Source organism: Asparagus officinalis, chromosome 5 (genome assembly GCF_001876935.1).
Source record: "Asparagus officinalis chromosome 5, Aspof.V1, whole genome shotgun sequence".
In the NCBI taxonomy this organism is placed as follows: domain Eukaryota; kingdom Viridiplantae; phylum Streptophyta; class Magnoliopsida; order Asparagales; family Asparagaceae; genus Asparagus; species Asparagus officinalis.
Window position 1 is genome coordinate 21,188,188 of NC_033798.1, and position 9,842 is coordinate 21,198,029.

Consider the following 9,842-nt stretch of genomic DNA (forward strand, 5'->3'; position numbering starts at 1 on the left):
TTGGCAACTTGCCGAAGAACTATCAATAAACGATGATTTAGAGTATTCGATGTGTCTTGATGACGTCACAAAAGAGCTTTATGATAACCCTGACCTGTATATGCCTCTTTAGTCATTTTGTCTGACGAAAAAGCAGGTACAAGATCCATGCGGAGCGACGCTTGTCATCCCCGCGGGAAGATGGAGTGGAAAAGAAGTCGTCTACGGCAAAGGAAAAGAAGCTCCGACACCCGATCACTTCTTAGAAGAAGAAGAAGATGAAGATAAACCTGCTCCTCATCTATTCAGATATGACGCAAAAGCGCGCGATATGATGGAAAAGTATGGGTATGACTTCACACTCGGAGAAGGTCTTTTCTTTGGTCGAGGCCCACGAGTTCCACCTCGAATGGCCTATGTACCGAAGGGAAAACCCGACGATTATTATCGCTATAAAAGAGGTCTCGGCTACGTCTCCTCATCCGACGACGAATGTTGCTGGCAAATCATTGATCAGATCGCTAACAAAGCTAGAAAAGGATACTCTTCCGACTCTTCGGCTGGGGGTTCCGACGCTAGCCTTGGCGAGACGTTCAAAAGGTTGATGTCAAATATGGTCACGGTCGATCCTACCGCAATAGAGGAAGACGACCAGATGCCGACATGGGAAGATCCTTGGGTTCATCACCTAAACATGCAGTATGGTGATAGGTTCGAGCAAAGAGAGCCTCCTACCGAAGATCAAGTACTCCAGGTGAATATGGGAACTGAGGAAAATCCTAAACCGATATTCATTAGCGACAGTCTCCTACCCGATGAGAAAGAAGAGTTAATCTCTCTTATCAGGGAGTACATTGACGTGTTCGCCTGGAATTATGAAGACATGCCAGGGCTCGATCCGAACGTAGCGGTGCATCGTCTTAATATCAAGACAGATGTTAAACCTGTCAAACAACAACAAAGGCGGTTTCGTCCGCAAATGATGGAGGCAATCGAATCCGAAGTCAAGAAGCTTATTGACTCGGGCTTCGTTCGAGAGGAGCAACATCCAGAATGGCTAGCCAATATTGTCCCAGTCCTTAAGAAGAACGGGAAAGTCAGGATTTGTATCGACTTTCGGGATCTCAACACTGCTTGCCCAAAAGATGATTTTCCCCTCCCCATCACGGATGTCATCATCGACAATACGTGTGGGTTCGAGAGGATGTCTTTCATGGATGGTTTCTCTGGTTATAACCAGATAAAGATGCATCCAGACGATGAAAAGCATACCGCATTCAGAACGCCTCTCGGTGTCTTCTGCTACACGGTTATGCCCTTCGGCTTAAAGAACGCAGGTGCTACATATCAACGAGCTATGTCAAAGATCTTTCAGGATCATCTCCGAAAGACTGTTGAATGCTACGTAGATGATCTGGTCGTGAAAAGTCGTGATAAAAAGGATCACATTAAAGACTTGAAGACCATGTTCGACCTGATGCGAGCTCATCAATTGAAGATGAATCCTACCAAGTCTTTCCTCGGAATGTCGAGTGGAAAATTCCTGGGATTCGTCGTCACCACCAAAGGTATCCACATCGATCCTGATAAGGTAAAGGCGATCAATGAATTACAACCTCCGAGAAACCTCAGGGAGCTCAGAGGATTGCAGGGGCGATTGGCTTATATCCGTCGGTTCATTTCGAACCTCTCAGGAAAATGCCAACCATTCTCCAAGCTCGCAAAGAAGGGCGTATCATTTGTATGGGATGAAGCTTGTCAGAAAGCATTCGAGAGCATTAAAGAATATCTCTCAAAACCTCCCGTACTCGTTGCACCGAAATCGGGCAAACCGTTCTTGATTTATGTCAAGGCGACGAGCCATTCATTAAGTGCATTGCTTGCACAAGATGACGATAACGGTCACGAGCAGGCAGTGTATTACTTGAGCCGAACCATGGTGGGCGCCGAGTCTCGATATCCTATGATTGAGAGGGAATGCCTCGCCTTGGTGTTCGCCATTCAGAAGATGCGGCATTATTTGGTCGGGCAGACCATTTACGTCATCTCTAAAGTTAATCCGGTTCGAGTATTCATGACTCAACCCGCTTCCATGAGCTGGCGATTAGCAAAATGGGCCTTACTCCTGTCCCAATACGACTTACACTTTAAACAACAGAAGTCAGTGAAAGGACAGGCCATCTGTGATCTCCTCGCAGCTAATCCAACTACGGATCCTGCCGAGATATATGACGATCTACCCGATGAGGCCCACGAAGTCAACGCAACTTCTCACCAACAAATATGGCGCTTATACTTCGATGGCGCTTCGCGAGCAACTAATGTTGCAAGTGCTCCTGGAAGTTCTAAAATCTCCTCCGGAGTTGGAGTAGTCTTAGTTTCCCCAGGAAAACATGTGATGCCTCGCGCCTACTCGCTAACCGAGCCATGCTCGAATAATGTAGCAGAATATAACGCACTGATCATAGGACTCAACTTCGCTAAGGAGCTGGGGGTTGAGTATCTCGAAGCCTTCGGCGATTCTCAACTAATAGTCAAGCAAGTCCAAGGAGAATATGAAGTCCGAAGTCAGGATTTAATTCCATACCATAAGATGGCAGTGGAGATAGCGGAATCATTTGAAGGATTCTTCATCGAACATATTCCACGGCTACAGAATACCTATGCAGATGCGTTGGCCGCATTGGCCGTGTCACTAGCGCAGCCTCCCGAAACAGAGCAGTTTGTTACGGTAAGAACTCACCAACTCCTAGTGCCGCTTTACAGTGAAGATGCCGAGGAAGAAGAAGTTCAAGAGGTACACGCTACTCAAATCGAGTTCGAACCACGAGATTGGCGTTTCCCCATCATCGACTACGTCCTGCATGGAATCTTGCCAGAAGATGTGAAGGAAAGAGAGTCAATCCGGCGAAGAGCACCCAGATTCTACTACAATACAGAGAATCGAACGCTATACCGCAGGGGGTATGATGGGCTGCTATTGCGCTGCCTATCAACCAAAGAAGCTGAAGAGGTCCTTAGGGAAGCGCACGAAGGAGAGTGTGGCGCACACCAACCTGGTCCTAAGCTTTATGACCGCATCAGAAGAATGGGGTATTTCTGGCCTTCCATGATGAGTGATGCAACTACGTATGCCCGAAAGTGTGACGCATGTCAAATACACGGGAATTATGTACACCAACCTCCGGAGCACCTGCATCCGTCGGTTACGTCATGGCCGTTCGAGACTTGGGGAATGGACATTGTTGGTCCTATAAATCCTCCGTCAGTCAAAGGCGACCGGTTCATTTTGGCGATTACCGATTACTTCTCCAAATGGGCCGAAGCAATTCCACTCAGAGAAGTTAAGACGAGCAACGTCATTGGATTCATCAAGCACCACATCATCTATAGGTATGGTGTTCCAAGACGAATCATACATGACAACGGTCCTCAGTTTGTCAGCAACGCCTTCATAAGGTTCTGCGAAAAGTTTAAAATTCAGGACATCTCGTCGACGGCTTATAATCCTACAGCGAATGGATTAGCTGAAGCCTTCAACAAGACTATCATCAAACTCTTGTCAAAAATCATGAAAACTAATAAACGAGACTGGGATGACAAGCTTGGCGCGGCTCTATGGGCCTATCGGACCACGGTGCGCACACCAACGGGAGCGACCCCGTATTCACTGGTATACGGATGTGAAGCTGTTCTTCCATTGGAGATCCAAATACCATCTCTTCGGATCGCTCTTTCAACCCAGATGTCGACCGAAGAACAACATCAGAAACGCCTCGAAGAACTCGAGAGGCTTGATGAAGAGCGCCTGGAAGCTCAACAACACATTGAATTTTACCAAGCTAGAATCTCTCGAGCCTTCGACAAAAAGGTTCGACAAAGGAGTTTCAAAGAAGGAGATTTGGTTCTAGCTGTGAAACGGCCTATGATCCTAAACTCCAAGAAGAAGGGTAAATTCGAACCCAAATGGGAAGGACCATTCGTAGTAGAGACAGTCTACTCGAGTGGCGCATATCGCCTCGTCACCAAAGACGGCGACCGGCTCATGATGCCGATAAACGGCAAATTCCTGAAAAGATACTATCCTTAGTATCTTTTTGGATAACCAATGCATCGGGAAGTTCCCGGAAGAATACCACATGGGTATTCTTAGGGATAACCCGGTCATTGTGGAATTGACGAATAAGAACTCTGCATTCGAACGCTGAAGGTCAGAATGTCTCTTCTTATTCCCATCAAATTCTCCAACTCTTATGAGTTATCTTTGGTGAGATGAGATCTAATCCTCTGATAGGTTAATCTTTCCTCACCAAACCATCCGCTGATCAAATCAAACGACAGTGGACCCACCAACATTTCCATCTGCCAGTCATTGGCGTATCTCAAACTCCAGTTTGGTCAAACCTTCCTACAGTTAGGGCCAAAGCCAAAATCCCCTCTCGATTCCTCCAATGAACGAGAGGTCCACTTTCAAATCGAGTGATCAAACCTTCCGACAGTTAGGGTCATCTCAAACTCCAGTTTGGTCAAACCTTCCTACAGTTAAGGCCAAAGCCAAAATCCCCTCTCGATTCCTTCCATGAACGAGAGGTCCACTTGAAACAGTCAAACCTATAAAAGTTAGGATTGTTTCCGATCTCGCTTAGTCAAGACTACACATGGTCAAGACTAAAGTCGAGTCACTCCTTTTCGATAAACGAAAATCCACCTTTGTCCCCTTTTTCCACCAAACCTATAAAAGTTAGGGTTGAAATTGGGTCTTCTCCTCAATGAATGAGGGGTTCTTTGGGTTCAAATGACCAATCCTATAAAAGGTAGTGTCGTTCGAACTTTTCCGATTCTCGGAGTGGAGATCCCACTCTTAGTTTCATCCTGCAGGATTCTGGGGGTGGAGATCCCACCTCGAGTTTCCTTTCCGCCTGAAGATAGAATATAAAATTCTTCCTCTTCGGCAACGGGAGATAGAATATAAAATTCTTCCTCTCTCGTTTCTTTTCCACCGGGAGATAGAATATAAAATTCTTCCTCTCCTCGGACCTTTCCGATGCTCGGAGTGGAGATCCCACTCCCAGTTCATCCTTCCAGATACTGGGGGTGGAGAATCCCACCTCGAGTTTCTTTTCCAGCTGAAGATAGAATATAAAATTCTTCCTCTTTAGCACCGGGAGATAGAATATAAAATTCTTCCTCTCCTCGGACCTTTCCGATGCTCGGAGTGGAGACCCCACTCCCAGTTCATCATTCCGGGTGCTCGGAGTGGAGATCCCATTCCCAGTTCATCCTTCCAGATACTGGGGGTGGAGAATCCCACCTCGAGTTTCTTTTCCAGCTGAAGATAGAATATAAAATTCTTCCTCTTTAGCACCGGGAGATAGAATATAAAATTCTTCCTCTCCTCGGACCTTTCCGATGCTCGGAGTGGAGATCCCACTCCCAGTTCATCCTTCCAGATACTGGGGGTGGAGAATCCCACCTCGAGTTTCTTTTCCAGCTGAAGATAGAATATAAAATTCTTCCTCTTTAGCACCGGGAGATAGAATATAAAATTCTTCCTCTCCTATTTTGACACAACTTTCAACTTCCAATCCGCGCACTTGGTGCATGGGGAATTTTATCCCGAATCCTAAGTAGGGATAAGTCAACACCTAACACGTGTTGCCGGGTAGCCTATTCCCGTAACAAGGGCAAAGTCTACGTATTCAAAGTCGTAGCATTAAGTCTAAGGGAGTTCATTCCTTTAGCATAACGTTACATGCGGAACGGATTTCAACAATCCGCATGCTAGCCCGATTCGAACGGTAATCGGTAAAGGCGTATCAAACCCGTTGAAGGCTGGGGGTTTGCCAAAAACCCCAAAGTCAACGCCTAACACGCGTTGCCGGGTAGTCTATTCCCGTAAGAAAGACGAAGTCTATGTATTCAAAGTCATAGCATCAAGTCTAAGAAAAGCAATTTTCTTAGCACAACGTTACATGCGGAACGGATTTCGACAATCCGCATGCTAGCCCGATTCAAACGGTAATCGGTAAAGGCACATCAAACCCGTTGATGGCTGGGGGTTTGCCAAAAATCCCATAAAATCTGTCATTCAGAAGAAATACAGACAAATCACAAGAAAGAAGCAAATGCGGAGTTTCTATTAATAGGTCAAGTCAAAAGCATACAACAAAGAGCTCATTAGCCCGAAGGCAACTGACGGCTAAGAATATGAGACTTTAAGCTAAAAAGTCTATCTGCATAACTCTGCTCAAGTCCCGCCTGCAGATCTGCTCGGGCAGATTCCTCAGAACAGCTCAAGATCTCCGCAGCTTCACTCTTCAACTTCATCAATCCCTCCTGAGTGGATCCGAACTCCTCGAGTACCCGGTCACGAGAACGCTCTAGTCCGATCAAGTCATCTGCGATAAGAACGGCGGATTCCTCGGCACGCTTCAAGGCCTCCTTCAACCTAGTCGCTTCCTCGCGATTCGAGTCCAAGGAACGGAGTAACTCAGCTTTCTCCCTATCCATCCTCGCCATGTTAGCCATTAGATGCGCAAGGGAGCTCTCGCGTGACTGAAGCTCACGCCCGACGGAAGATCTCAGTTCACGCCACTGCTCCATCCTATGCTCTAACTCAGAGGATACGAAAGAAGAAGCCCCGGTAACCTCCAGTTCCTTCAACTCTCGTATCTCTGACTCCAGGGCAGCGAAATCAGCAGTGAAGGAATCAGCCAGTTCCGGGTATCCTTCTTCCCTCATCATCGTCATGTGGCGAGAGAAGGAACGCCGGAACTGATCGAAGCCGCCTCCTCGGTGGAGAAGCTTCTCGATCAAGCCATTATACCAGGCGGTGAAGAAGCTGAGGTCCGTACGGAAAGCCTCTCCGTCAGGATCAGTATCGGCCAAAAGGCTACGGACACGCTCGTGCAAAGAAGATCGAGATCCTACAAGCAACAACTTGGAAGCTCAGTGAACTATCGAATATGGAAAGGAAAGTCAAAAGGCAGGTTCCGAACATACCGACGCCAACGGATGTCCCATCAGGTTGAGAGCCGACAGGCTCCGAGACAGCAGCAGAAGAGGGTACGTCAGCCCCTGCAGACATATTGCTCGCACCACTCGGCAGAGACGGGGAGGCACCACTGCTATGAGGACTTTCAACCCCGGGGACTGTAGCAGTATCAGGCTGAACGCCTGGTCCTACAGTGACATTCCTATGTTAACCAAATGGAAATTTGGACAAATAAGGAGAATCGGGATAAGAAGGTCGTATGAATACCTGCAATCCCCATGTCCTCAGATGCAGCCGGAATGCCAAGAGTCATAAGAGTATCGGCCCAAGCTGCTGGTCCTATGATGACACTCTCTTATTAGTCAAAATGAAAATTTAGACGAATAAGAAGAATTGGGATCTGCATACCTGTAGATCCATTATCCGCGGGCATTTGAGGGATGTCAGGAGTCATATGAGAATCAGTCCTAGCGGCTGGTCCTATGATTGCACTCATTAGTCAAAAGACAGATAAACATAGGAAAGTACAATATCCCTGAATCGTATACATACCTGCAAGCCCGTCGCTCTGAGGCAAACTGGATATGCCAGGGATAGATACCGGGCTAACTCCAATGGTAGACGCTGCGATAATCAATCATTCATTAGTCATATGAAATATCGGGCAAGAGGGAGAAAATCAGATATATACCGGTAGATGAATCGTTCCCGAAGAATGGTCTCTCGGTCCCTCTGGAAGTCTGCTCAGCCAGCATGTCAGCTAATAAGCCGGCATCCGGCTTCGAGAAGCTTGGCCCCTCCATCGCAACATCTGCAGGGTAACCCAAATGTTGAAGGATGAGGAAAGCTCAAACGAGAAATCTTCCTTCACCTTACATAAGGAAAATGACATTGGATGCGGATATACCTGAATAAGGGATTGTGGGCTCAACATTATTTATCTGCTCAAGATCGATGTTAAGGTCGATGCCCAAAGACCCATCGTGAAAAGCGTCGCACATTTGTTGCACAAAGCAATCCATGTTGTCAACGCCAGGGGACGCCGAACCCGGTGGGAGTTCGCCCTCCTCGAAGAAACCTGAAGCACAAAACATGGTCACAAATCCCCAAAAGGTAAACAACCTTGAAGCAAGAGCAATTGAATGTTACCTCCCCCTCCATCGGCGGTGCTCCCTAAGTCCACTCCACAGGGACGCTGACCGTCATGGGACTTATGGGCAGTCTTCTTCCTCTTCGGGGCACCAACCCTCCGAGGACCATAGGGTCGAACATGCGCAGGCCTATCACACGTTTCAACGTGTGTAGGAGCTGAGGGCTCATGATCACCGGCTGTCCTACCTAAAATGACAATAGCCATTTCAATGAAAAAGAGCTGTCATTTATGGAAAATGAAAATTAAAAGAGATAGGACAAACCAGTATCGAAGTCCCCTCTGCCGGTATCCACGTCCGCATACTCGTCCTCGGAGTTCTCGTCATCATCACCCGCAGGGAGAAGTTCTTCTTCGTCTGAGACAAGAGATTTGGCATGCCCTTTTCTCCGCTTCTGAGCAAGCTCAGCTCTGCGACCAGCCATCATAGCAGCCCGGACCGCATACTCGGACTGCAACTCTGAGAGGCTCCTCGCGCTGATGGACTCATATGCAGAAAGGAACCACTTGCAGCTGAGGAAAGTGATCAATGGCTTACGCCGGTACGAAGGAAGAGCAAAACGGGCTCCAGTACAGCCCACCATCGTCCATAGCCACGCTCGAACGCCATCAATCAATCCTCCCTCAACCCGCAGGCTGCGGCTCGGATTCCCGACATACAGTTGGTCATAGCCGAATTGTCGAGCAAAGCGGCAAGGGAGATAAGGCTCTATGTGGCACTGGTTCTTCACCCGAAGGACGAGATAGCCTACACGGATGTTCACTAACCACCGGAAGCAACCAGCGTCAAGAACGGTCCGGTCACTTCTAGGTTTCTCCTCATCAACCAGCACGTCGCCATAGCGACCTGAAAAGTGAGGGAAACACTTAAAGAACTCCCAACTCTTGCGGACCCGGAGCTCTCGCTGAACATCACTAAATTTGCTCCCAAACCATCTGCTCTGCTCCAACAATTGCATGAAGGGGACAGGGATGTCAACAACGCTGGGGGCCGACATCAAGTCGGGACGGTGAAGAACGAGCCACGCCATCAAATATGCGTAAGGGAGCTCAACCTTTGGGCAAACCAGCTCAGCTGATGGTTCAGAACCCATATGTGTAAAACTGCTAACCAGACCCCTGAGCCCGCAATGGATACTAGCAACCATTGCTGGGAGCAGGGAAAGCTCTCTCCCATAAGCCAGCTGAACTGCAGGGAAGAGCACCTCGATGGGTAGAGCGTCAGAAGGTTGGTGCGGGACGACACACTTCTTCAACCAAAGGGCAAGGTAGCCTGCTAATAGCGCCCGGGACCCTATAGACCTCTGTGCGCGGCGGAGAAAAGAGCGAAACTTTGTCCCCGCGGGAAAAGCCCCCTCAGCACTGCCGATAGTGTAGGAACGAACCTCAGCCTTTTCCAACAACTCATTAACGGCCGAAGGAGTCATCACGTCTAATTCATGAATGGGCGCACTGGAATCACCTTCCAAGTTCTGGAACAAGTAGCTGGCAAACTGCTTCAAGCTGATCTGCCTCTTCCTTCTCGCTTGGGGAGAAGTTTGGATCAAGGAAGTGTAGTAGTGGCAAGTAAGATCCCAGAGTGTGTCATACATGTCCGGAGTATCTTTCTTCATACACTCCAGCTGCTGGTTCGTAGGGAAGTACTCCTGATACGGACAGTCCCCCATCGGAAGACCCGAAACATAATGCATCTCGTGCAAGGCCAACCCTAGCTCACCT

At 48.1% G+C, this 9,842-nt stretch overlaps 1 long non-coding RNA gene across 1 annotated transcript; it reads right to left on the bottom strand.

Moving 5' to 3' along the window:
• LOC109843276 lies at nucleotides 7,276-7,703 on the bottom strand. Its single transcript, XR_002247620.1, has 4 exons — nucleotides 7,665-7,703; nucleotides 7,526-7,597; nucleotides 7,382-7,453; nucleotides 7,276-7,312 (listed from the first exon to the last, which is right to left on the bottom strand). It is a non-coding gene; the product is annotated as an uncharacterized LOC109843276 (long non-coding RNA).